This window comes from Vombatus ursinus, unplaced genomic scaffold (genome assembly GCF_900497805.2).
Source record: "Vombatus ursinus unplaced genomic scaffold, bare-nosed wombat genome assembly UNPS02014874.1, whole genome shotgun sequence".
NCBI classification, from domain to species: Eukaryota; Metazoa; Chordata; class Mammalia; order Diprotodontia; family Vombatidae; genus Vombatus; species Vombatus ursinus.
This window is the reverse complement of record NW_020954652.1, coordinates 18,053,003-18,069,220: the sequence shown is the minus strand read 5'-3', so window position 1 is coordinate 18,069,220 and position 16,218 is coordinate 18,053,003.

Sequence of the window (16,218 nt, the reverse complement as noted above, 5' to 3'; positions counted from 1 at the left end):
TTAGGAAACAACTTCCGATATAGAAACTCCCTGTGCTATGAAAATAAGCGACTGATTAGTAAATTGTAGTCTTAGAAAGCTATTGGTGGCTAAATGAATTGTCCACAGTCATGAAGCTATTATGTGTCAGGCTCCTAATACCAAGGCCAGCTTTCTCAATACCATGTTGCCACCTATAATTTGTCATAAAATAGTTGCACATCACAAGGAACTGGGGGTTCAGATAATCTAGCCTCCCCAGAAATGATGTTCTTCTGTATACCTGTCAAATGTAACCAAGAAATTTTAATTTCAACCATCCATGATTGTGGCCCTGGTTAAGTACAAATATATTAAAAATGGGATAAAAGGAAGCTGAACTATGCAACAACAATAATGAGTGAATCCTTGGATTTTTATCTATAAAGTAATTTACCCAGATATCACATTTATGTAATATAAACTACATGATTTATTATCACATTCCTACAAAGTATGTAGGATTAAATATCATTCCCATTTAAAAATGGCAAAGAAGTATACAAGTATGACTTGTTAAAAATTGCATCATGACATAACTCTTGCCTTTTGATTCCTAATCTGTGGTTCTTAGCATGAAATTTCCATTATCACGTGTTGTAGTATATTCATGTTGCTTCCTATTGCTATGTTGTTTTGCTCTATCCAAAGTTCCCAATTATATTCCCTTTGACCCCAGAGATTCCATGTGTATAGAATATAAACCTCAGATCCCCTAAGGTCTTATTTATAGACCTCTGTTACTGGTTATGGATAATACAGATGGAAATACAGTCCATGTGCAAAAATCTGGGTATTTTAGTGAACTATAGATTCATAGGCAAAGGTTTCAGGATCTTAGCTCAGTATAAGTTAACAGTGTAATATGACCAAAAAAAAAAGCAGATAGAATCTTAGACTGATATTAATTAAGAAGGCAGCCTGTCTTGTACAAAGCAAGTAATTAGTATTGTTGTACTGTGCTCTGGTGAGAATATTTTAGTAGGGATATTGACAAACCAGAGCTCACTCAGAATACAACAACATGGTATAAAGTCTGGGGACCATGCCATTCTAGGATTGGCTTAAGTTACTAGAGACGGTTATCCTGAAGAAATTTAAAAAAAATACTTTCTGGAGACGTGATAGTTCTCTTCTAGTATCCAGAGAGTTCTCAAGTTGAAATGCTTTGTTCTGCATGATCCTAAAACTAGGATTATTTACCTGGATCTCCATGGCTCAATTTTTAAAAGGTTTGTGAATTTGGATGGAGGAAAAATACATAATCATTTTGATATAGTTACTTTCCTTTGTAATTCTATGTATTTTATTTTATTCATTTAAAAACTTGATTCTAAGGAGGGGTTCATATGCTTCACCAGACTATCAAAGGGGTCCATGACACAAAAAAGTTTAAGAACTCCTACCTTAGATGTGATTTGTACCCATGATCTTTGGCTGCTTGTAGATCAACCAAGTACAATACACCTCGAAAGTCATGCACTCAACAATGTGGGTGAAGACAGATGAGGAAAATCACCAAAGAACACCACACCACCAAAGCTATGCCATTCTTCCATGAAAAAAAAAAAAAACAACTCATCTTGATCTCTTGCTATCCATCTACCAACACAGAACTATGTCTCTGTAAGTATAATGGGCTAGTCTAAATACTAACAGAAAAATTCCATGCTTTCCTACTGGTGGTACAGTAAATAGGGTGCTGAATCTGGAGTGAGGGAGACCTGAGTTTAAATCTGACTTCAGACACTTACTAGCTGTGTGACCCTGGGCAATTCACCTAACCTATTTGCCTCAGTTTCCTCATCTGTAAGATGAGCTGGAGAAGGACAAGGCAAAACACTTCAGTATCTTTGCCAAGAGAACTCCAGATGGGGTCATGGAGAGTCAGACATGACTGAAAAATGGCTCAACAGATGACAAGAACAGCAAAGTCAGAGGCAGCTAGGTGGTGCAGTTGATAGAGCACCGGCCCTGGATTCAGGAGGACCTGAGTTCAAATCCGGCCTCAAACACTTCCTAGCTGTGTGACCGTGGGCAAGTCATTTAACCCCATTGCCTAGCCAAAAAAAAAAAACAAAACAAAAAATCAGCAAAGTCATGTAACTACACAGTTTTTTTTTCAAGGTAGCTCATTTTAAAACTTCACAAAATTCAGCTATAATTTTTAGACATTACTTTTTATATTTTTACACTCAAGGAATTAGTATATTAAAGTTTATGTTTTGTATGGAATTATGAAAATTATCAGTGATCTGGCAACCATTATGGAAACAAGTATGGTAGTAATATATCATATAGCCCCTTTTCTATCCAAGTAGCTCAAAGTACTTTATAAATGTAATATAATTCTTACCCAATCACTAAAGAAGTCAGTACATTAATAGCATTTAGCATTTATGTAGTCTAGTTACTCTAAGACTGTTTGGGGGATAGGAGGCTCCAGACAGGCAATTTCACCATTGTAAGAGAACTCCCAGCGTGGAAATTCTTTATATTCATGTCAATTGGTAACTTATCTGCAATTTATTTTCTTGTAGAATTGCTTGAGTTACTAAGAAGTTCAGTGACTTGCTGATGGCCACATAACCAGTAGGTTATAGATGTGGCCCTTGAATTCAGGTTTTATAGATTTCAACATTAGCCATTATGCCTCACTACCTCTCCAACTCTAATGATATGATTAAAATCCAGTGAACACAGCTTTTCCTTTTTAGGTTTTCCTATTTTAATGGAGTCAATCTTAACCGGGCATTAGATGTGGTTATGCTGTTTTCATTTTCTATTGTCAGAGTATTCAGACTAAGATATCTGAAAGATTTGGATATTTTCTCAAGCCAACAATTGCCATCAGTTATTGACTTTAGGACATTTGAGGTCCTTTCCAACCATGAAATCCTATGATTATCTTTAAATGGAATAAAAAACACAATATAATTTTTGATGGAAAGATGTTTACATTAAAAATAAGAAAGAAATTGGCAGCAGAGACCATAACAACTAACCCTGTCTATAGCATGTCAGAGAATGCAGGACCTGCATAATAAGGAAAGCATGTACATAAGCTCACTCATTTAAAGAGTTTTCCTTGGTTCTCATTATTGGGATATGACTGTGATAAATAATTGGATAAGGAATTCTAGACATTCCTTTTTCAAGAAAAAATAAAACAATTAGACATAGTGTAATTAATGCATTAGGACTCATGTCTTAATAGTACGTGCTGGGCTTTTCCATACGAAAGAACAAGGATGTTCTTGAATGTTATCTGAACTCCGATGTTGGGCAGCACCTGTAGAGATCCTTGATGAAGCTGCTAATTTCGAAAAGGTCTGTACTGCTGATTCTTGCCAGCTCTGGGTCCTGATTATGAAAGTCCTTTGGGCTGAAGTACTCCTCAGATTACAGAGAAATAGCAATAATGGGGAGGGGGGGAAGAAACAAAAAAAAAGGGAAAAAATACTTTGCTACAGTCTGGGAGAAATTTTGTTAAATGATATTATTATATGGGTTGTTGAGTTCTTTAGAGTCCTTTGAAGGATGGCCAGGCTGTTTCCATGCTTTGTTTATATAGGGAAATGGTTTAAATAAAAGACTGATCTGAACTATGCCTGGATTCGGCCAAATATTTACATTATGGCATTATTGATAGAAATTTTGTCCTGCTCCTTAGAAATGAGGGAATATTTACTAGGATAGCACTTTTGGGCCCAAACCTCACTTGTGGAATTCATTTTCTCCATATTAGTGTGCTGCTGGGGTTTGTTCCCCTATTTGTCATGCATAGAAACAGCTACCTATTAGAGAAATCATAGTTTTGGAGTGGAAATATTAGAAACATATGCACTATTCCTTTGCAGAGAGGGGCATATAAACTGTTTTCTTCAGTGAATGCTAGTGGTCAGCTCTGTGTGTGTGTGTGTGTGTGTGTGTGTTAACACATTTCAAATTTAAAATACATTTCTATGATAAGAGAAGAAACCTCCCTCTCTGTCCCTTTGCAAAGGTGGAGGGTGCATACATGTTCTACATTGCACACATTTTCAAATTCTTTTGATTGATCAATTACATTGAATTGTCCCCTTATTTTGTTTGTCTTTTAAAAATTACCATTTACTATATGGGATGGCTCTCTGGGAGGAGAAAGAGGAGGAGGAGGAGGAGGGAATACTAGAGGAAATTACTGTGTTATAAAAAGATATCAATAAAAATTTTGTAAAAAAAAGCTACTTTGATGGTACATCATAAAATTAGCATTGTTAGCATTAAACATGCAGGTATGTCAAAGTGAATGATGATTTAATCTTTAGTTAGTTGGAGTGAGTTAGTAATTGGGGACAGCAAGCTCAGTCTCCACCTGGACTTGAAGGTTTAAAAACCACCTGTGGATTCAAATTTAAGAGTCCTAATGAAAAAGTAGGATCATGATGAACTCAGCCTCTCTGAAGCTCTTTCCTAGTCTCTAAAAGGAATTCCTGTAGGACCTGTTGAGCAGGATTGTTATGAGATGTAGAGAAAGAGGTAGAGAAAAAAGCACACTCCCCCTTCCTCTCTGTCTCTTGTCTCTCTCTGATTCTTTGTCTCTCTGTGTGTGTCTCTCCTCCTTCTTCCTTCTCTGTCTCTTTCTCTCTCCCTCTTCCCTCCCTCTCTGTCTTCCTTCCCCCTCTCCCTCATCTCCCCCTGTCTCTATCTGTTCTCCCTTTCTCCCTTGCCCTTCCTCCTCTTCCCCCCCTTCTCCCTCCTCCTCCTCCTCCCCCCTCCCTCAACTCTCCTCTTCTTCCTCTCACTTTTTAGAGTACAGGATCCCTCTAGATCTGGAAGGAACATTACAGATCAGGTAATGCAGCCTCCTGATGTTACAAGTGATGAAACTGAAGCCACCTAAAGTGGTTAATGACTCACCCAGCATCCCCTAGGTTTAAATAAAACCCAGCTCCCATTATTCCAGGACCCTTCCCACTGTACCTCACTGATTAGTTGGGGACAGAATTGTACAGATAGATTCGTAAGTAGTAAAACATTCTAGTTTTTAGCTAAACACCTGCCTTCTGCCTGTTCTATGCTTTTTCAGCTCCCTTTCTTTACACACCTGCTAGATCCTGAATCCTTTTCAGCCAATTTCTAGCCTCTTTTACATATTTTTATCCCAGATGCTCAAAATTTATAGATATTATCTAATTCTTGCCCAATTCCTGAATTGAGTTGCTGCAATTTATGTGTGAGTGAATGCAAACACACCTAACCCCAATCTAATTGACCCAAGACCCTCTTTGCACCTTCACTTTCAGGCAGTTGAGTGACACAGCAGATAAAGAACTGGCCTTAGAGTTAGTAAAAGCTCAGTTAGAATACAGTTTCAGATACTTTGTAGCTATGTGACTCTGGGCATGTCACTTAACCTCTGTCTGCCTTAGTTTCCATATATGTGAAATGGGGAAAATAATAGCATCTACCTTCCAGGGTTGCTGTGAGGATCAAACTCAAACCTTAAAATATTATATAAATGCTGGTTATTTATCATTATCACCATCATCTTTGTTATTATTGTCCCATCTATCCTTCCTCCAGGAAACAGCCTTACCTGGGCATCTTTGCCATCTTCCTTGAGTATTTGAACATATCCCCTCCTCCCCTTTTTTCTACTTCTTACTCCGAGACTAATAATTGAATCCATACTACAGCTACTGAAAAGGGCTACTGACAAGTGACTGTCCCATGGCTCCACTCACATTTTCTTTTACTCCCTAGAACAAAACTTCCTTCCCTGCCCCACAATCCTTTATGGATATATTCTACCGTCGTTAAAATGTAAGCAGGAAGGACTCAATTTTGGTATCCTCCTTGCTTGGAACAGGCAGCCGGGTGGTGCAATGGATAGAATGTTGAGCCTGGAGTTAAGAAAACTCTTCTTGAGCTCGAATATTTACTAGCTGTGTGACCCTGGGCAAGTCACTTAACTCTGTCTCAATTTCCTCATCTATAAAATGAGCAGGAGAAGGAAAGGGCAAACCACTCCAGTATCTCTTCCAAGAAAACCCCAAAGACTGGGACACGATTGAAACAACTGAACAACATGCCTGGCACACAGGTACTTAGTAAATGTTTATTTCTTATTCATTATTAGTATTCTTTTCATCTTGTCCAATGGATTTCAGATATACAAGTTACTAATCCACCTTTATTCTTTTATATTTAATATTCTTCAGACTATTGCACAGATGGATAAAATAACTCCTTTTTCTAGTCAAATGAAAATATGATAATATAAGCTCACTTTCTGTAGGCTCATGGTAAGGATATTTGGTACAAACCAGTATTATTATTATCCTAGTCTCATTTTTCTCATTCCTTAATGATTGTTTTCTTTCTTTTTTATTAAGCACTGGGTATAATTATCTTAAGGTGGTACTTGATCTTTTTATGTTCTTACTGGGTCTATTTGCTAATCCAACATTTAGCTCTCTGCAACCACTTGGAACTCTGTTCTTGTCTACACCATTCTGCCCACTAAAACCACTTCTTCCTTCCCTCTTCCCAGTCCTCTTTCTCTCTACCCTCCTTTAAGACTCTTGATTCTATCTCCTCTAAGCAGCTTCTCCAATGAGTCAACAGGTCAAAGGACCCCCAAAATCCCAAACACCATTAACAGCCCGAATACGGCACTTCTTATCGTGTGATGAAATCATTCTCTTAAAAAGAGGAATTTTCTTTTTTCCCCCTGGAAAATAAGGTTGAAAAGAGACTTTTAGAGTATATTCTATTATAAGAAGATTGGGGATTAATGATCACTTTGGCAAGCTCCCTTTATTGAACTGACAAACTGCCTTAGATTGAAGTTGACCTGACAGCTAGATGGAACTAGATTTTATGCAGAAATTTTTGTAAAACTCTAAGGTTTCTTCCATCTCCTGCTTAGACAGCACTAATGGATTGGAATCATTCATTTGAGGCCCAATTTCCCCCTCTACCTTGAGTGCTGTTACTCATTAACAGCTGCTTTTGTGATGGGTAGAGAGAACCTACTGTGAGCCCAAATGAGGAGACCTCAGCTGCAGATAAACTTAATGGAAGCCTGTCTCTAATTTGGAAAAAAAAAAAAAACAAACTAAGAACATTTTCTGAAGATCCTTAGAAGTTGGATTTACATGCTACCTGATGAAAGAAAACTTATACCAATTAAGCAATTTAACCAAACTTATACTGGGAACATAGGTTTTTGCTACTTAATAACACTAGCCCTTCAAGAAAGAACAAATTCCTTAAACATGGAATAAATCAAAATATCTCTTTGAAAAATTGAATGTTGTTTTGATTTTAAAATGAACCAAAGGGATCTTTATTATTTTTCAAGAGAATACTGTTCTTAGAATAAATCTACACAGGAGTTATGCTCCATAGTAAAGCAATGACAATATTTCTTTTCTTTTTTTAAAATAGTTTCTTTTTATAGGCAAGGCAAGGTTGGGCTCTACCACCAGCTATTTCTGTGTCTGCCAAATGGTCTACAGCAGGGATCTAAAGCCTTTTTTGTGTCATGGACATCTTTGGTTGTTCTAGTGAAAACTATGGAACCCTTCTCAAAATAATATTTTTAAATATTTCAAGGAAGTGGTCAATTTCATTTTGGAGTAAGTGAAGGTAAAGATATATACATAAAAGATATCTCTCTCTAATACATACATACATATATATGTGTATGTATATGTATATATGTATACCCACACATATATTTATATGTGTATACACACACACACACACACACATACATATTCCTCTGACATCTACCTATGAACCTCTTGTGGGTTCATGGGCTGTACACTAAGAACCTTTGGTCTCTATAATGTTGGGTTTTTGTTTGTTTGTTTTATCTTTTGTCCAAAGAGAGATAGATAGCTGAAGGAGTTTACTATGACTGGAAATAGTTTGAATCATAGGTGTTTCAAGTGTGGTGAAACTTCTAAAGGCAGCATGATATAGTGGATTGGGTCCTGTATTTTGAGTCTGAATGCTGGGATTTGAGTCTTATATTCATTAGCATTAATTAGGTAGCATTTACTAGGCCTAGAGTCAGGAAGACCTGAGTCCAAATATAGCCACAGAAACTTTTATTAGTTGTGTGATCTTGAGCAAGTCACTTAATCTAGAATAGCCTTAATTTCCTCATCTGAATAATGGGGATAATAATAGGACTTACCTGATAGGGTTCTTGTGAAAATCATATTCAATGATATCTGTAAAGTGATTTGCAAACCTTAAAACATTATATTAACGTGCTGTTACTAGTATCATTTGCTATATGACTTTTGGGCAAGTTACTTAAACTTTTGAAGCCCCAGTTTCATCATATGCAAAATGGAAGAATAAAACACAACTATCTCAAAATTTTGGTCTGAAGAAAGTACTTTTTGTATAGGAACCATTTTCCAAAGAAAAGTACAATTTGTAATCCTGGACCTGGGGTTCTGGGTGGTTAAATGTATCAGCATACATTTAAAAAATGCCAGGAATCATTCATAATGAATGCAAATTAGAATATCAGAAAGTTTTTTTCTTACATGTATTAAATTGGCAAAGATTAATTGATGTCAGGCTGAATCACATGCAATGTTCTAGAGCCATGGATTTGTCCCACTCTCTCTCTCTCTATCTCTTTTTTTTTTTTGCTTTTTGGTGAGGCAATTGGGGTTATGTGACTTGCCCTAGGTCACACAGCTAGTAAGTGTCCAATTCTTCTTGAAAGAAAATTGGAATTATGAGATGGAAGTCACTGAACTCTTCATACCTTTTGACCCCAATATCTGATGAGCGTGTATCCCCAGAAAGTCAAATCTACCAAAGTATTCGCATAGGTACTTTCTATGAAAATGAATATAAGAGGGGCAGCTAGGTGGCGCAATGGATAAACCTCAGTCTTGGAGTCAGGAGGACCTAAATTCAAATGTGACCTCAGAATCTTGACACTTAGGAGCTGTGTGACCCTGAGCAAGTCACTTAACCCTGATTGCCTCACCCCAAAAAAAAAATGAATATAAGATGAAATATTGGAAACTGTCAAAAAACAAAATGTAACACCCCACCCCTGTTTTTAAAAGAGAAATGTCTTTTGGACAAAATGGGATATAAGTGTGAACTTTTACTACTGTCATGCAATCGCAAACCCCTTATTTCTCAGAAAAGAAAATAGATATAGAAAGTTTATATTGTATGTCTAACATCCCTCAAGCTTTTAATTTTGGAAGAGGGACCAGAATTTAAAATTTCTGACTCCAAATCTAGTACTACTTTCCCCACTGCCCTTTGCTTGTCTTAACTACAGATCTATAGAAATTCTCTTGGGCTGCTTTGATAGCTTTAATAGTAAAGGATTATGGGCAAGCATTTTAATTTTTCTGGAACATAGTTTTCTCATCTGTAAAATTAGGGGCCTGGCCTAGATCAGGGGCTTTTAACCTTTGCTTATGTCATGGACATTTTTGGCAGAATAGTGAAGGACCCCTTCTCTGAATAAGGTTTTCAAATAAGTGACTAAAATGTTAAATGCCAGAGCTTTACTGAACATGAAAATGTAATTTCCCCCTCACCCCCATTTAAGTTAGTATATGCCTTGAAATGTACCCAGGAATTTTTGAATGCCAGGTGAAGAACTGCTAACCTAGATGAGCTCTAATGACCTTTTGATGTCAACAATATGGAAAGTGACAATGATTCCTTACTGTACACTCTAATTCAGTGATGGGCACTGCTGGCCACAAGGAGGTGCTGCAGAGAAACGAAACTAGGCTTAGCACAGCTGTTACTGATGTTTCTGATGTTTGGCCACTTGGTGGCATCCTTCATACTTATCTCCATAAACTTACTCAACCCTAACTTAGTGACACTTTATTCTGGTAACTTATCTGTCCCAATTTATTGAAAGCATCATCACTGGGAAGATGCAAAGATTTGCCATCTTTTTTCTTTTCTTTTTGGTCCATGATCTGTGATTTCATTGGTATTAGAAATTCCCCAAAAAGTACAATTTGTAATCCCAGACCTGGGGTCCTGGGTGGTTAAGAATTTGCTAAAGGTCACTCAAGAAATTGCTAAAAGAAACACTCAAACTATGTTTCAGATTTGGGGCTTGAACTTAGTACTTCCTGACTCTAGGTCTACCATGCCAGAATTTTCCAAAGCAAAAATTCAAAGTTTTCCCTGCTTCTCCCCACAAAGCATTGTTTTGCTGTGCTAAATCCATACCACAAGAAAAAAGTCCATGATCATTATTAAATTTGTTGGGTATTTATTATTAAGGATAGGACCTGGTCCTGTGTTTTCATTGGCATAGAGAACTCTCTGCATGTGGATCTTCTCACCTAATACAGGTGAGCATCTTCTCTTCAACTATTAATCTTAGAGAATTGCCTATAGCAATCAGACGTTAAGAGACTTGCCCAGAGTCAATCAACTGTCGTATGTCAGAGGTAGATCTTCCTAGTTCCAACCCTCTATCTTTTTTTAAAATTTTATTTTCAGTTCTGAATTCTCTCCTTCCATCCAGCCCCTTCCTCAACCCATTAAGATGGCAAAAAATATGATACCCATTATATATAAAAGTAGAAGAAAAAAACCATATTTCAGCATTGATCATGTTGCAGGAAAAAAAGCAAGAAAAATAAAGAAATTGAAAAAAGAACATGCTTCAATCTTCTTTGAGAGTTCATTGGGTCTCTTTCTGGAGGTGGATAGCATGTCTCTCCAGCCCTTCATCCACTATGCCAGCCCACCTTTCTTATGAATATCATTGGAAGGTCACTTTTTTTTTGTTTGTGCTTATTTAAAAATGCTTCTTTTGTACTTAAAATATTTTAGTTCATTGAAATGAGGAAACATTGCCTAACTTGAAGGTCAAGTCCTACAGAGTTGAGCTTGTATTCCTTTAGAATAGGAAATAATTGATCTCAATATTATGAAATGAACCATCCTTTAGTGAATACTTTAATTAGCAAAGGTATTAAGCTATTCCACCCATTACAGGTGAACCATTTTGGGGGCTGGAGTAAAGGTAGAGTAGAAAAGTTTATTGTTGCCATACACAATTTTCAGCAGGCAGTATAGTGGAATGACTGCTTGGCTTAATCAGAAAAGACCCGAGTTGGAATTCTGCCTTTGACATTTACTATTGTGTGACCCTGTGCAAGACAATTAACCTTTCTAATCAGCAGCTTTCTCAACTGCAAAATGGAGATAATAACTGGTTTAACTACATCATAGGACTGTCAGAAGAACCAGATGAGATAACATTTGCTCAAAAATGCTTAGCAAATCTTACCATGATATCTAAACACCAGCAATTATTGTATTGGTTTGCTACAGTCAGTGGGGTCATGAAGACTCAGAAACAACTGAAGAACAACAATGATTTTATATCTACATATATGTATATGTATATATATATACACATGTGTATATATGTATGCATGTGTGTATGTCTATATATAAGTAGAGATAGAGAAAGACACACACACAGATATTCATTATGTATGCTACCTTTAAGCATACTTTAGTTTACCTGATTTTTATTATGTCCATAATTGTAGCCTTATTTGCTATCAACATCATTACAAAATGTTCTCACGATTTTCTTTCCATGTAGTCTTGTCAAATGCACGGTTCAAACAAGGTATTTCAGGATGGGTTAAGTATTTGTGGGAAGTTGGCACTCTGAAATTTGAGGTTTAGGGTTTCCCTCCTCTTTCTTTCCCATTCAAGAAAAGAAACATATATCCCAGGATCCAAAATCCAACGATTTAGAAAAAAAAAATTCTTTTTTTTTAATGCTGCTATAAAAGGGAAACAAGGCAACAAAAATAGGAAAGGGGTAATATTGCCATCCTGGGAAATTGCTTCCATACTCTCCTGCAGAAAATGATCAAGTTGCATCCTTTAATAGTCCAGCCATGAGCTTAATCTAAGAAATAGTCTCATTTATCATTTTAACAGAAATGCTGTTTTAAAAACATGGTATTATGCCCTGGCTGCATCCCAAAACACTTCAACCTATATGCAATCTGCTTTCTTATTTAACATTTCTTTGCAAAGAAGAAAAAAAAAACAAGTTCTTTTTTGTAATCCAGATATCTCTAGCTTTGCTCCCCTTTCCTCTGTCCCCACCCACCTCACCTTTTTTATTTCTTGTGATCAAGCAGATAATGAACATTCTTAAGCCGGGCATCCATCCAATGTCACTGGAGCACTGGTGCTGACTGGCCTCATAGGTTGATTTCAAAATTTGCCTTTTGAGGCAAAAAAATCTTCAAGTTAAAAAAGAATGGAAAAACGGTGGTTTAGGGGGTTTTGTTTAGCATTCAAAGCGGGAGCTAGATGAAAGGAGTGTAATATTCCAGATGGCAGGTTTGATCCTACATCTGACCCACCATTTCCCAGAACTTGCTTCTTTTCTGCTGCTTTTTGAGTTAGCCCATGCTGAGCTCACACTGAATCATGGTCTGGTTACCTTTGAACTCCAGCTTCCGGGCCCTTTTGGCAAACTCTTGCTTAGTGACTCAGTAATTGTAATAGGAGCAGAATCAGTTAATCTTCCACTTGGAGAAGACATGGAAGCCAAGACTCACTCCAGGGGAGTTTCATAATACATTTCTTAGATATTGGGGGAAGGGAGTGGAAGGAAGGCCATCCTTCCTATTTAACTCAGTTCAATTCCACATGCATCTGTAGAGTACCCATGAGTGATATGCTAGGGCCTTGATGATGTGGGAATGCCAAAAAATATATATAAAGTACATTGTTCCAACTACTTACAAATCAGCGATTTGGCCCTTTTGTGTCCTCTTTTCAACATATATCGTTTTTTGCTTTGGAGGAGATCTGATAGTGAGGGAATTTCCTCTTCTCTGTTAGATCAACTCATGCTTTGCAACCTATATATTATTGCTTAGGGGATTGAGAAGTAAAGTGACTTTCCTAAGGTCACGCAGCCAGTATATGTGAGAAGTGGGACTTGAACCCAGGTCTTCTTAACTCAGGACACCAGCTCTTTATCCATAATACAACACCGTGCTTCACAGATTGTTGTGAAGATTTAATTGATAGAAGGGGGAGTGTCGTATAGTGCAAAGACCACTGGCCTTAATCTTAAGAGACCTGGTTTTAAATGCAAGCTTTGTGTCTGGTGAATAGTAGGGAGTTTAGTAAAGGTTGGTTTTTATATTGCTAAATGGCACTGTTGTTTTATTTTTTTCATAGTCTTGAAATAGACACTGTCTCTGTGATCTCAGGCAAATTACCAAATATCTCTGTGCCTCAGCTTCCTCATCTGTAAAATAAGGGGGTGGGCTTAATGGCCTCTAAGATCCCTTTCAGGTTTAAATTTATAAACGCATGCTACTTCTAGGACTTATCATTGGGAAGGGGGACAGTGGGACATACAATATGTATACACATCAAATCACTTTTAAGCTATTTTCTTTATGTTAAGGTAATAGATTAAAAGTGATTCGATGTGAATGATACGAGCGGGGAGGGTTGCAGCAACATTTGGAAGGACGAGGAAAAGGCTTCATTTTGAAGGAAGCACCTGAGCTGAGCTTTGATGATTGGCAGGGGTTCTCAGAGGTGGAGGTCAGGAGGGAGTATGTTTCAGACATGGAACACAGTCCATGCAAATACACACAGAGAGAAGATGGTATGTTGTGTATGGAGTCAGGTAGGTGGCCCATTGGACAGAGTGCCTGGAATTGGAGTCAGGAAGACTCCTCTTCCTGAGTTCAAATTTGGCCTCAGGTATTTTAGTTGTGTGACCCTGGACAAGTCACAACCCTATTTGCCTCAGTTTCCTCATCTGTGAAATGAGCTGCAGAAGGAAACCACTCCAGTATCTTTGCCAAGAAAACCCCAACATGGGATCATGGAGAATTTGACATGACTGAAATGACTGAACAACAATGTTGTGTATGAGAAACAGACAAGGTATTTTCACTATACTGTTGCATACGTGAAGAAAAACAATGTAAAATAAACATGGAGAAGTAGGCTGGAGCCAAATTGTGAAGAGTTTGGAATGCCAAGCAGAGGAAATTGTGTATTATCCTAGAGGCAAAAGAGAGAAATGAAACTTTTAAAATGGAGGAATGACAAAGTCAGACCAGGGTTCAGAGAATGTCATCTTGGCAGCTGGGTGGACATTGGATTAGAGAGAAAAGACACCAAAAGCAGGCAGACCAGTCTGGTGGCTATTGCCAGAGTGCAGGCAAAAGGTGATAAAGGTGTGAACTTGGGTGATGGTCCTGTGTTTGAAAGAGTGGTATAGGAGATGTTGTCAATGCATACCCCAAATTGGCAACTGGCTGGACATTGGGCTAAGAGAGTAAAAGGGTGCACTCTATGATTCTATCACCCTTCAAGAAGTTTACCCTCTACCTTGGTGAGGAGGAATGACAATATTTGTACATATAAGTAAATACAAAATAAATGCATGGCAATTTTATTGGGGGATGCACAGGGAAGGTATAAATGTTATAAATCTCAGTGGCAGCTAGGAGGTGCAATGGATAGAGCAGTGGCCCTGAAGTCAGGAGGACCTGAGTTCAAATCTGGCCTCAGATCAAACACTTGACACGTACTAGATGTGTGACCTTGGGCAAGTCACTTAACCCTGATTGCCTCACCAAAAAACAAAAACAAAAACAAAAACAAAAACAAAACCAAACAAACAAACAAACAAAAAATGTTATAAATCTGGGTGACTGGAAGGATATTTGTATCCTTGACAGATAATAAGGAAGTGAAAATGAAGGGTTGGTTTGCATAAAAGACAGTGAGTTCAGTTTAGGACATATTGAGTTTGAGGCATGTATGGGACATCTAGGTGGCTCAATGGATAGAGTGCCAGACTTGGAGTCAGAAAGACTCATCTTCATGAGTTCAAATCTGGTCTCAGACACTTACTAACTGTGTGACCCTGGGCAAGTCATTTATCCATTTGCCTCAGTTTTGTCATCTGTAAAATGAACCTGGAGAAGGAAAAGACAAACCACTCCAGCATCTTTGCCAAGAAAACCCCAAATGGAGTCACAAAGAGTTGAAGACTATTGAAATAACTAAACAACAAAATGAGATTTCCAGCCGGAAATACCCAGTATACAGTTGTCTCATTTTTCTGTTTATACCTCCAGCAAAAAGCTTAATGGTTTGCACTTTGTAGCTATCTAATAAATGCTTGTTGATTAATTGTTGTGAGATGAGCTTAGGAGAGACTAGACCTTGAGTCATATCCATGGAGATTATACTTTAACTCATGTGATTTAATGAGACCCCCAAGAAAAAAAGTGTGGAGAGAGGAGAGAAGAGGACTCCAGGCAAAGGTGTTGGGGATGCATACTTAAGGTACATAATGAGGCAACATGATCGAGAAAATGAGACTGAGAATGAACGGCCAGGTAGGTAGGAGAACCAAGACAACTGCATCACAAAAACTCAGAGAGAAGAGAATGTCGAGGCAAGAATAGTCAACAATGTCATCTTTGGTAGCAATAATGAAGGATGAGGACTAAGAAAAAACCAATGAATTTGGAAGTTAAGAAATCGTGAATATCTCCTTGGAAGGAGCAATTTCAGCTATTTTGCTAGTTTAGAATCATAACATATAATTTTAAAGTCGATTTTATTTAGGCTAATTATGATTCAATCCAACATTTATGTACTTTCTACTATGTACCAGGCACTGTGCCAATTTGCTAATTACATTTGTTTTGCTTTTTCCCTCTAATATAGCTTGCTTTGTGAGTGTTCTTCCACATTCTGTAGAAAAAGATGCATTTTATCAGTTTTGATATGGAAGACAAAAAAATAAGATAAATGGAATGTAGTGGCCTGTTTGTATATATCCTCTACACTTCTTAAGTAACCTAGGATTCCCTCAATGGGTAATTGCAAGCCATTAGAGAGAATGAGTGTGGTGTCTCTGAAGATAAAGGAGGAGAAAACCCCAGATTTAGGCTTTCTCTGATAAAATGCTCTTTCTTTCTACCTTTACTACTGTTGTCAAGATGGAATACTGGGCAGCAGGAACCATTGGTCTGAAAAGAAATTTTGTAGTTTCATATAAACAAATTAAAGAGTGGGTGCTGTAGAGAGAAAAAACTTCTCTACAAAAAGATGGAACTTGTACCTCTCTCCACAAGTTGTTATTGTTGTCATCATCAT